Genomic DNA, 12,915 nt, shown 5'->3' with positions numbered 1-12,915 from the left:
TGGTGTAACAGGTACACGCACTTGCAACTCAGAGAATCAATCACAATTTAGAAGTTTTCTTATTTAAGAGAAACGTTAGCAGAGGGTGGATTATCTGTAAAAATAGATATTACATGTAATTATAGCTTGAATTGAAAGTAAAAGCGTTTAAGGGCTTACACAGACAGATTGTAGACGAGGGGGGAATACCGATAGAATCAGGAATGATCTTTAACCTTTTATCGTTGAATTAAACTAAATTTTTTTCATTTTTATGCCTAATGGAGGAAAGCCCAAAATATCCATTAGAATAAAATATAAAATTGCCAGTGAAATAGTTGGTGCGAATTTGCCCTTTGTTTTCAGTCAGAAAAATAATGCACATGTTAAAAGAATTTTGTTTTATTGAAAGAAATTTAAAGGAGAAAACTAGGACTAACTTTTTGCGTTCACAGGATGTGTCAGCGCAGTCATAGGTAATCGATTAGTTGAGGCATAGTACTGTAACTTATAGGTCTTGTTTTTAAACATTCAAAATTTTTCATTGCAAAACAGAAACTTTTTAATAAATGCAAATATCATCCAGATAAGGTCTATCATTTTTTAAATAACTATCAAAAGCCTGGCTGAGCCTAACTCGTATTTTGGGGTCAAAACAGAAAATAGAAAAGTTTAAAAAGGTTAAAACCATAATAATGGTTTAAATATTCACTTTTTTTTATTTTAGCAAAAAAAAGTAACAGTTAAATAAAAAATTAAAAAACATGAATACACATGTTCGGGACATAGCATGTCATGAAAATTAAAACAGATTAGACTGGCAAATTCAAAAAGGGCCAAATAAAGCTCAAATAGGAGGTTATTCATGGCAAAAAAAAACTTCGAATATTAATAACCCCCAAAAATAGGTATTAATAACTTCTTAAAATTAATTAGAATCAGAATTTTCTAAAATCATAGCTATTATAAAAAAGAGTGAAAAATGGCAAATTAGAGTCACAGTAGATTTGAAGGGGTACAAACCTGAAAATTTCCTTTAAATATTCCACAAAAGGATCCCCCTTTAAAGATATTTCGATGGTATTTATATATTTCCTTTAATTCCCTCTCTTTTCCTTTATCATATACCTCCTGAAATTTCTGGGTCCTCAATGAGGTTACTCGTTGTCACGGTTTCTCTATTTAAAATGGGATATCCATATAAACAATAGTATCCTAAAGCACCTATCCCTTTGCTTAAGCTCCTGAAAAAAATTTGTGTCCCTATTACTATTAGAAATAGATACTTCCCCGACTTGACCATCTGGGACGAGGGGGAGTGGAAGGGCGGTTAATCTGGAAAAATTAGAAAAAATAAGGTATTTCTAACTTATGAACAGGCAATTGGATCTTAATGGAATTTGATATTTAGAAGGATCTTGTGTCTAGGAACTCTTACTTTAAATCCTGATCGGATCTAGTGACAGTGGGGGGAGTTGGAGAGGAAAACGCCTCTTGGCTCTTGTTATCCTGGAGAAACTGCTTTTCGAAAAATTGTATTTTTCAGGGTTGGTCTCTTTTGGCTCACTCATAATTGAAGTAACAATTTTTTTATAACCCAGTTGTAATCCTAAAACTGCGAGAATTTTTGTTTTGAATTTGTTTTTTACAGTTTTTGTTATATGGGATTTTTTCCAACTTAGGTTAATAGCTTTATCGTCAGTTGATTCAATTTACAGGTAAACAGGTTCAAACAAGAGACGCATTGCAAGAATACCTGGAAAATATCGCACATTAGTGGAGGGGGTTGGGGATAAAGCATGGCGGCCTGCATACAAAATTGTTTCAGCAACAATTATTCTGCATATTATGAAGAAAATATTGTTTCAATTGGTTTTGACCTAATTTCACTTCTTGGGTGTCGTAGCCATAAGACTTATAATTTTCACAATATTTTCTTTATAGCCTCCCGGCCAATTTAAGGAAGACTAGCAGCTTGGTCGGCCCTGGATGGTAGGCCCCAAAGGATGATCTTTGGTAACTCTGTCATCTCAATTCCTAGGAAAATTACTTAATAAATTTTCCAGTGTTCAAAGCTCGGTTTTGATTACTCATACCAACACATATATAAATAAATACGGTACTTAATAGTTATCAAACAGTTCGTGGTAACGAACTGTAGTAAGGAGCGACCCAGCTCAATAGTAACCAAAACTCTAAAAAATGAAATTTTGGTACCAATAGCTACATCTAATGAATCGCATTTTAATACTGATTTAAATATATAAGTGTCATCAAGTTTAGTCTTACCCATCAAAAGTTACGAGCCTGAGAAAATTTGCGTTATTTTAGAAAATAGGGGGAACCACCCCCTAAAAGTCATAGAATCTTAACGAAAATCACACCATCAGATTCAGCGTATCAGAGAACCCTACTGTAGAAGTTTCAAGCTCCTATCTACAAAAATGTGGAATTTTATATTTTTTGCCAGAAGGCAGATCACGGATGCGTGTTTATTTGTTTGTTTATTTGTTGTTTTTTTCCCCAGGGGTGATTTTATTCACCCAGTTGTCCTAGAATGTTGAGGGGATCGAGACGAGAGGGCTCATTCTAACAGAAATGAAAAGTTCTAGTGCCCTTTTTAAGTGACCAAAAAAATTGGAGGGCACCTAGGCCCCCTCCCACGCTAATTATTTTCCCAAAGTCAACGGATCAAAATTCTGAGATAGCCATTTTATTCAGCGTAGTCGAAAAACCTTATAACTATGTCTTTGGGGACGACTTAATCCCCCACAGTCCCCGTGGGAGGGGTTACAAGCTCAAAACTTTGACCAGTGTTTGCATATAGTAATGGTTATTGGGAAGTCTACAGATGTTTTCAGGAGGATTTTTTGGTTGGAGGCAGGGGTTGAGAAGAGGGGGATATGGTGGTAGAACTTTCCATCGACGAATTTGTCATGGGGGAAGAAAATTTCCATGAAGGGAACGCAGGATTTACTAGCATTACTTAAAAAAAAAATAAAAAATTAAATATGAAAAGTTTTTTTTTTAGCTGGAAGTAAGCAGCAGTATTAAAACTTAAAAACGAACAGAAATTATTACCCATATGATGGGCTCACCTCCTCCTAATACCTCGCTCTTTACGCTAAAGTATTTTTAGTAATTTCAACTATTTATTCTGCGGCTTTTGTGATTCAGGGGTCATTCTTAATGAATTGGGACAAAATTTAAGCTTTAGTGTAAAGAGCGAGGTACTGACGAGGGGGCGGACCCCCTTGTATATGTAATAAAAACATGGGAATACAAAAGTTCTTTACGCAAGCTAATTTATGTTACCTATATCTTTTACTTATAAGAAGATTCGCAAAAGATTAAAAGTTCTAGTTGCCTTTTTAATTAACCGTAAATCGGAGGGCAACTAGGCTTCCTCCCCCGCTCTTTTTTTCTCAAAATCATTCGATCAAAATTAAAAGAAAGCCATTTAGCAAAAAAAAAAAAATATACAAATTTCGTTTTAATTATTCCTCTGCGGAAAACCAAAATCAAAACATGCATTGATTCAAAAACGTTCAAAAATTAAATTAAAAAAAAACAAGTTTTTCAAATGAAAGTAAGGAGCGACATTAAAACTTAAAACGAACAGAAATTACTCCGTGTATGAAAGGGGCTTTTCCTTCTCAACGCCCCGCTCTTTCATATTTTCATACACGGAGTAATTTCTGTTCGTTTTAAGTTTTAATGTCGCTCCTTACTTTCATTTAAAAAAACTTGTTTTTTTTATTAAAAAAAATATTTTTATTTAAAAAATATTTAATATTTTTTAAGTTTTTTATTGTTTTTTTTTAAACAGAAACTTTTTAATAAATGGAAATATCATCTAGATTAGGTCTATCATTTTTTTAATAACTATCAAAAGCCTAGCTGAGCCTAACTCGTATTTTGGGGTCAAAACAGAAAATAGTAAAGTTTAAAAAGGTTAAAACCATAATAATGGTTTAAACATACATTTTTTTTATTTTAGCAAAAAAAAGTAACAGTTAAATAAAAAAAATAAAAAACATATATACACATGTACGGGACATAGCATGTCATGAAAATTAAAACAGATTAGGCTGGCAAATTCAAAAAGGACCAAATAAATCTCAAATAGGAGGTTATTTATGGCAAAAAAAAACTTCGAATATTAATAACCCCAAAAATAGGTAAATAGGTATTAATAACTTCTTAAAATTAATTAGAATCAGAATTTTCTAAAATCATAGCTATTAAAAAAAAGAATGAAAAAGGGCAAATTAGAATCGCAGTAGATTTGAAGGGGTCCAAACATGAAAATCTCCTTTAAATATTCCTCAAAAGGATCCCCTTTTAAAGATCTCTCGATGGTGGCCTCCCCCTGGGGGAGTTGGGCTTTATCTTTCAAATCAAATGGATCACAAGTTATTTAGCACAAGATTCATCATTCTATTTCCCTGCCTGTCTCCACTGGAGCATCCCAGGGTACTCTCCGAGGTCTTCTTCCTTTTCCAGTTATAATCAACAGTATCGATAAGGAATTTCCCGATGTATAGAAATTGTTTGATGATTTCACGGCAGATAAAACCTTCTAAAGAAATTTTATGATGCCTTGGAATAAGACACGATAGTAAACCCTTCAAAATCCACGATAATGCCAATATATTTCCTTTAATTCCCTCTCTTTCCTTAATCATATACCTCCTAAAATTTCTGAGTCTTCAATGAGATTACACGTTGTCACGGTTTCTTCTAATTTAAAATGGGATATCCATATAAACAGTAGTATCCTAAAGCACCTATCTTTTTGCTTAAGCTCCTGAAAAAAATTTGTGTCCCTATCACTATTAGAAATTGATACTTCCCCGATTTGACCATCTCGGAGGGGGGGTAGTGGAAGGACGATTAATTTGGAAAAATTAGAAAAAATGAGACATTTTTAACTTATGAACGGGTTATCGGATCTTAATGAAATTTCATATTTAGAAGGATCTTGTGTCTAAGAACTCTTACTTTAAATCCCGATCGTATCTAGTGACAGTGGGGGAGTTGGAGGGGAAAATACCTCTTGGCTCTTGTTATCCTGGAGAAACTGCTTTTCGAAAAATTGTATTTTTCAGGGTTGGTCTCTTTTGTCTCACTCATAATTGAAGCAACGATTTTTTTATAACCAAGTTGTAATCCTAAAACTGCGGGAATTTTTTTTTTTTTAATTTATTTTTTACAGTTTTTGTTATATGGGATTTTTTCCAACTTAGGTTAATAGCTTTATCGTCAGTTGATTCAATTTACAGGTAAACAGGTTCAAACAAGAGACGCATTGCAAGAATACCTGGAAAATATCGCACAGTAGTGGAGGGGGTTGAGGATAAAGCATTGCGGCCTGCATACAAAATTGTTTTAGCAGCAATTATTCTACATATTATGAAGAAAATATTGTTTCAATTGGTTTTGACCTAATTTCACTTCTTGGGTGTCGTAGCCATAAGACTTATAATTTTCACAATATTTTCTTTATAGCCTCCCGACCAATTTAATGACGACTATCTACTTGGTCGGCCCTGGATGGTAGGCCCAAAAGGATGATCTTTGGTAACTCTGTCATCTTTCAATTCCAAGGAAAATTACCCAATAAATTTTCCGCCGTCTTTTCCAGTGTTCAAATCTCGGTTTTGATTACTCATACCAACACATATATAAATAAATACGGTACTTATCAGTTATATAATAGACACTCGGGAAGTGAAGTTCGATTAATGCTAATGAAACAAAACTTGATGAATATATAATAGTTTAGAAAAAAATTTGGGCTATATATTTGCACCTTCGAAGGGGGGGGGTAAAGTAAAGCATATTTTAAATGTATAAATGAAAAATTGAGCAAAGAAAAAAACGGTTTAATTTCTATAAAGCAGTGAACAAAAATAAAATATATAAACTACACTTTAACTAAAAAAATAAAAATACTCCGAATATTTCGGCCCCATGTCCGGGAGCCTTTCTCAACGGGGAAAAAAATTAAAAAGATTACAAACCGACAATTTAAGACTTTTTTAAGAAATCATAAAAAATACCACGACAAATAAAACACCACACAAAAAAATATATAAACAATAAAACAAATAAGAACAACTCACATTATAAAACAAAACTCCTGCACTGACGATAATAACTTTAGAACAAAACTATAGCAACTGTATATAATGAAACTTTCCTCTGCCACATTCGGTGTATAAATAGGAATCTATTAAAAATGAAAATTATAAATACTTGCAACAAAACAAAAGCAGGTCACCCAACCCCAAATTCAATCAAAATCTTACAGGTTAATGAAACAAAGTAATGAATTACAAACTGAATGGATTTTTTCATTTCCTATTTTAGCTGAAGTCTGTTGACATCTTACAGCATTGACCTTGCTTTGACTTTCGTTCGCAAGGTTATTACTTTTTTAATAAAAAAAATATTTTTTATTTTTTTTAGTTAAGGTATAGTTTATATATTTTATTTTTGTTCACTGCTTTATAAAAATTAAATCCGTTGTTTTTTTGTTGTTTTTTTACTCAATTTTTCGTAAATGGAAAACCAGTGTGGTCCAAGAAATTATTTATTAAATGTGAAAACTGACCATTGTTGTATTTAATATATGCTATGTTTACACGAACCCCAGCCCATAATGCGCAAATGTATGGCCCAAACTTTTGATAAAAAAAATGAAATAAAATAAAAAATATGATGTAAATATAATACTTTATTAGGAAAATTATAAAATTACGACCTAGAATTATGTACCCAGAACGCCGAAATGTCGTTAAGAATCGCGTTAAAAGGAGGTCTTCCTTCTGCCTTTGCTGCCGCCTAACCGGTTATTATCCCATTTTATCTTTTCAATCCAAATGATCGACAGTATAAAGAAGTTACTTGACAAGTTTCTTGTGTCGAAATTTTATAATGTCTATTATATAGTCTTTTGTTCATAAGTAGCCAATCTGAAACCAAAATTCAGAGGCATATTTTCGTCAAAATCCAGGGATAGGGGAGGGGGGGTGTGAATGTGTAGCTAATTTTCCCCATTCAAGTGAAAATGACAGTGAAAAATTAGACATAGAGTGCCATAACGGAAAAAATATACTAATGAAAGCTATGCCATGTTTCTCTAGATGCTTGAATTATGCCGGCTTATCTTAATTTTGACATGATTTTTAAAGTAACTAAATGGTACATTCCTGCTATATCGCCTTCCTATATAGAAGCTAAGTAGAGCCCGTTTCTCTGACTAATCCTAATAAAATATCACAAAATATGATGAAACTATAATACTTTAGAAACAAATCTAAGGTATATATTTGCACATTCGGGGGATAGGGGTAAAGTATAGCGGGTGTACATCTAAAATATGTTAGGTACAATTATCCTGCATATTACGCAGTGAGAATTATTTTTATAACTTGACACTGTGAAACAATTCTACCCCACCCCCCTAATGTGCAAATATATAGCCCAAATTATATATTTCCCATCTATTCTGTCACCTGTCTTAGTTTGTCTAATGCTAAGAAGAAAAAACTAACGAAGAAACCGGTTCTACTCACCTTCTATATACACAGTCACTATAACAGAAAAGTACCCACTAAATTTCAGCTGAGGGACAAACTGGGGAACGGGATGAGCAGTTCTTCCCCCCCCCCCTGCCTCATATCAAATTAACGCTTGAGTAAATTTTGCATAAATATATATTATTGTTACATACATATATGATACATAGCTCACATCAATGATTAACTGCTAGAGGAAGAAATACAATATATACAAGTTGCCTCACATTTATCTCTAGTGAATTCCTTTTCAAACAAACCCAACATAGCAAAGTAATTATTAACGCGTCTATAATATAAACCGTGTAGTTTTCCAAAGGCGTGTAACAGAACTGAAACGATATTTTTACAAAAAGAATCAGATAGGCTCTCTGCCAATTCGTCCATTTTTAACCAAAAATCCAACTAACAAAGAGACATCTTGTTACATTATGAGGAACGCGTTGTTCCTGCTAGGGGTAACAAATTTCTTAAGAGGTAAAGGATGCAAAAACTGATGAAATAAAGAAAACATTTAGTTACTGCATTACCGTGAATGTCCAAAATCTGGCCAATTTCGACATTCAGCAGTGAATGTCTGACATAACTTTTTTTCTCTTTGGATTTAGTCCGAGTTACAGTCAACTTTTTCAGTTTTATGCAAGGTCTCATGGTGACAGGTCAGATTAGATTTTCACCCATTTCTGAGATTTATTAACTTAATTTAACCTAACGCGAACTGATATAGCTTTTTTACCATCAAAGCATGCATAAGACTGAAAAAGCTGATTCGCCACTCTAATTGAATCCAAGGAGAGAAAAGGGAATTTCAGACATACACCTGTGAATGTCAACATTAATCAGATTTTGGACATTCACAGTCACAACTATCCTACAGTGACTATCCTCTCTTCTTGAAAAGGAAGATCGAAGTTCGAGTGCTTCTTTACAGACAAAATAAGGAGTGTTAGGTGTGAATCCTTTTTGAATCACTACTTTTTATGGATTCTTTACATATACTAAAACTGGCTGCAGCACCAAGATGCCTAACACCAACACAGCTAAGCATGCTCCTCTTCCGTTCCAACATATCTAAAGCCTCCCTCTTTACACACACCCAACAATTTCTAATTTTCCTTAAATCCTTCCTTAACTCCCCTGCCTACTCTGAGGACAATTTGCTTCCCGTTTGGCCCCGGATGATTGGCTGAAAAGGAAAATTTGTTAATACCGATTTTTCCTATAGCTTATTGTTTGAAACACAGTTAGTCTGATGGGCTAGCCCATCATGATGGGCTACAATTCTTTTAATACAAAAAATTATGAAGGGTACGTAAAATCATCCTTTTTTTGCTTAGATCTGTTTTAGAGGTATTTCACTCACTTAAGGAGGTATTTATCTTTAAATGAACTCCACCGGTTGAGGCCGGGGATGCAACTCCCCCCCCCCCTTCTCTAATAACTCTGAACAATTATTAAAGTATGAAAATGAGAAATAAGGTTCTTCGGCTTTTAGGGATTTCTAGTTTCCCTCCTTCTCGGACCTTGGCCATCCAAAATAAATACGAAAAAATAAATCAGGCATAAAGGTGCTGACCCTAGTCTGTCGATTTTACTAGTAGAATAGCTTTTTCTAATCATTGCAGTCCTTTTCCGGATTTTCAATATATCAAAAAAACAAGAAGAAAAGTAACAATAAAAAAGGAGTTCCAACTACCTGTCAATCCCTCGCAGGACCCCTTCCTAGGCAACTTGGGAAGAACCTGCTCTTCCTTTGGTCCTTTGGATGGATGGAATGAAAGCATAGTCTTTGGATAGATGTTTAAATGGTAGGATGACAAACTTTTGAAGCTATGAAGAGAATTCAAATATTATAGAATGATAGTAAACCATCATACTGGGATCCTATGGGGGTCAAGCACCAGGAATTCCACCTCCAACACCCCCGACATCATCCATCCCTTAATATGTGCATAATTCTACATGGGATAGACTGTGCCATCCATATTAAAATTCAAGAACAAGATACGTACACGTACGTGAATATTAAAACTGAAAGTACGGAGTAGCATAAAACAATAAAACGAACAGAAGCTATTCTGTATATGAATAGGATTGCCGCATCCTCAATACCATGCTCATTGTAAAAAAATTCAATTTTTGGCTCCATTATTTAAGAGAGACTCTTGTTTTATTAGAATAATGAACTTTTCTAAGTTCTAAAAAAGAATTAAGGGTAAAGACCGCTTTGAGAAAGGGGCAGCCCTCCTCATATACATGATAATTTCTGTTTAAGTTTTAATGTTGCTCCTTGATTTCAGTTGAAGACTTGCTATTTTTTTTGAATTTCTGATCGTTTTTTTTAGTAATGCCAAAAAATCCATCTCCCTCTCCATGGAAAATTCCTTTTACCCACGAAAATTCCTCGATAAAAAAGTCCTCCCACGATGCCTCCACCCCCCCCCCCCTGCCCGAAAAATATATGTACACTTCCCAATCACCAACACTAAGTGTATACACAGGGCAAAATTCATAGCTTTCACCCTCCCAAGGGGAATTGGGGGTTAAGTCATGCTCAGACATATTTATTAGATATTTTGACTATGCTGAACGAACGGTTTGTCTCAAAATTTTGATCGGACGACCTTAGAGAAAAAGAGTGCATGAGCGGGGGTTAGCTGCCAACCAATATTTTCAGTCACTTAAAAAGAACAATAGGACTTTTTATTTTCGATCAAATGAGCCCTCTTCCGATCTTCTTGAATAACTGGTTTGATATGATCATCCCTGGGGAAAACAAACAAAAAGAAGAAACAAACAACACGCATCTGGGATCTTTTATTTGCCAAAAAATGTAAAATTCAAATTTTGAGTATATTTGAAACGATATTTAGTATATTGAAACTTCTACAAAAGGGTTCTCTGACCTCTCAATTTCTGATCAAACGAGCATCCTCCGAAGTTTCCATGACCATAAGGCAGAGGTGGGGATGAGCAGTTTCCCTCTTATACAGAATAAGTTTCGTTCATATTGATAATGGAGCTGTTTACTTTCATAGTAACAGGGTAGACAAGAAATATTCCCAGAAACTAAGAGGGATTAAATATAAATTTCACGTTTTTGATGTGTTTTTAAGTTTTGTTCCCCTCCCCCGAAGAAAACAGCCCCCCGAACAAAAGTCCTGAATATGGTCCTGGGAATTACACATCAGTTTCTACCTCCACCCTCCTCTTGTTTCTTTCTTAGAACTAATTCTGTATTATTTGAAGGGTCCATGAGAGTTTTGATGTGTTGGTATTAAAATGCGCCCTTTGAGGCATTTCCATCCCTTCCAAACAAGTCAAAATATTTTTTAGTTTACACAAATTTCACTGTGTAAGGTAGGTCTCCTGTTGTTTTACAATTCCAAACATTTGTGTATGAGGGCTTTAAGACTCTCCAATAAGGTTCTATGATTGTTTTGTAGCTAGGTAGAAAGGGAGATGCCTCAAAGGGTGTATTTTAATATCAAACATCCAAACTCTTAATGAACCTTCGGATAAACACATAATTAGCTCTAAGGGAGAGGCGGTGCGAGAGTGAAGGTATATATTGATATAAAATCCACAGGGCTGTATCCAATACTTTTCTTGGGCGGGGGGAGGGTAGTTTTGGTGGGGGGGTAGTTTTGGTGGGGGTGGAGGGTTTTGTTGGGGAGGGGGTCAGTGAAACTGATATTTAATCTCTCTTGATTTCTGGGAATATTTCTGGTTTACGCTGTTATTATGAGAGTAAAGAGAGACATTACACTCCAAAATGAGCAAAACTCATTCCGTATAGGAGGGGGACTACCCCTTAGTCATCCCCACTTCTGCCTCATGGTTTTAGAAACTTTGGAGGATGCTCATTTTACCAGTAATTGAGATCTCTCGTCCGTTCAAATAAATCAAAAGTGACTGGATAGGCTACAAACCAACCGCAAATGAAAATAAGGAGTAGCATAACCACATAAGACGAACAGAGACTATTCCTTACACGAAATGAATTTCCCCCTTCTCAATGCTAAGTTTTTAATGCTAAAGTTTGACTTTGAGTTACAATTATTTAAGAATGACTCCTGAAACACAATGGTGATTTAATTAGATAATTAATAAATAAACAAGCGTTTTTTAACTGAAAGTAAGGAACAACATTAAAACTCAAAATGAACAGAAATTCTTTTGTATATGAAGGGGTTACCTCCTCCTCAGCACTTTGCTCTTTACCCTAAAAACTTTACACCCTTTAAAAAAAACTTCGTATTCTAAATAAACGGCCCCTGTGTTTGAGTAACTGTTCTTATAAAATTCAGACGATCAGTCAAACTTTAACTTAAAGAGTAAGGTATTGAGGACGGCATAATTTCTCTTTTATAGACGGCATAATTTCGTTCGTTTTAATTTTTATGTTGCTCCTTACTTTCAGTTGAAAAACATGTATTTTTCAATTAATTTCTGATCGGTTTTCAAATAATACCGTTATATCTGGCTCACTCTCCAAGAAAAATATCCCCCTTCTAACAGCAAACCCCTCCTTGCTGTAATCCCCCCCCAGTAAGATTTCTTTCAGACGACTCAGCCTACAAATTTTTCCTTGGCTCGTTTTCATTTGAAAAACTTTAATTTCTAATCGTTTTTTCCGGCTATATATATGCTTATGAGAGGGGAGAGAATCTAAGTTGAGGGCGCTGCTCAAACATTTTACCCCCCCCCCTTAAATATGCAACTATGTAGCAGATGTTGTGATATAAGCCAAAGGTTACATCAAGGCTATATTTCATTGCGATTAACCTAACTTCACCTCTCGAGTGTGTACTGGCTGATACAAAAGAACCGCTTGTTTTATAAGTTATAAGTTAACGTCTTTTTACCTAAACCAAATTCTTATTTTAATAAATACAATGACAGTAATCACTTCCCTCTTTTAAATAGTAAGAAAATTTTGAATTTTGAAGTTTTGTTTTGTTTTTGTTTTTTTGTTTTTTTATAGCAGTCAATACTTGGTTATTCTGGTTTTCATGGTCTTTAAATTATCTCCACCGTAACTCGAGCATTTTCCCTACAAAAAATCACCGAGAATAAAGTGGCCTTAAAAGCACTAACAGCACTATGAAATACAAAACTAAAATTAAATTAGACCTACGTTGCCTGAGCAACGTGAAGTGTTGCGGCAACCTTTGTCCGGCTTCGCCGAATAAAGTGTTGCGAAAGCAACATATGTGTTGCAAAAGCCTATCGAAGCTTTTAAAACGTTATGTTCAAAGAAGAACGCGATCAGTAATCACATGATCAAAGGCTATTCTTCAGCGTTGAAAAAACAACAATAACAAAAGAATATCGAAAGAAGGGAGCT

The 12,915-nt window shown here is 34.5% G+C and overlaps 1 long non-coding RNA gene across 4 annotated transcripts in view; it reads right to left on the bottom strand.

Moving 5' to 3' along the window:
- LOC136042950 (uncharacterized) overlaps positions 1-12,915 on the bottom strand; it is an 86,004-nt gene that overhangs the window by 50,473 nt on the left and 22,616 nt on the right. The window contains exon 4 of one of the 4 annotated variants that reach the window (XR_010621508.1): positions 9,262-9,395. The exons of the other annotated variants lie outside the window; for them this stretch is intronic. This is a non-coding gene — a long non-coding RNA (uncharacterized LOC136042950). The remainder of the gene's footprint in view (positions 1-9,261; positions 9,396-12,915) is intronic. 4 annotated transcript variants of the gene reach the window in all.

This window comes from Artemia franciscana, unplaced genomic scaffold, assembly GCF_032884065.1.
Source record: "Artemia franciscana unplaced genomic scaffold, ASM3288406v1 Scaffold_253, whole genome shotgun sequence".
NCBI lineage: Eukaryota > Metazoa > Arthropoda > Branchiopoda > Anostraca > Artemiidae > Artemia > Artemia franciscana.
This window is presented reverse-complemented; position numbering and strand designations above follow the sequence as displayed.